The sequence below is a fragment of the Apaloderma vittatum genome, unplaced genomic scaffold, assembly GCF_000703405.1.
Source record: "Apaloderma vittatum isolate BGI_N311 unplaced genomic scaffold, ASM70340v1 scaffold1138, whole genome shotgun sequence".
Lineage (NCBI taxonomy): Eukaryota > Metazoa > Chordata > Aves > Trogoniformes > Trogonidae > Apaloderma > Apaloderma vittatum.
Window position 1 is genome coordinate 1 of NW_009728814.1, and position 221 is coordinate 221.

Genomic DNA, 221 nt, shown 5'->3' on the forward strand with positions numbered 1-221 from the left:
ACTGTGGGGAGGGTGAGCTGGAGGATGCAGGGAGTCCTGCACTCTGTGGGGTACAGCCGTGCTGCTGAGCAGGGGAGTGTGGAAGCACAGCGTGGCTGGGGTGGGAGCCTGGGGGCTGGAGGGGTTTGTGCCGAGCAGCCTCCCTGTGGAGAGAAGCCAGGCTGAGGGGACAAGGCCATCCCGTGAAGCACTGGAAGGGTGAGTCTGAGGCTGTAGGAACA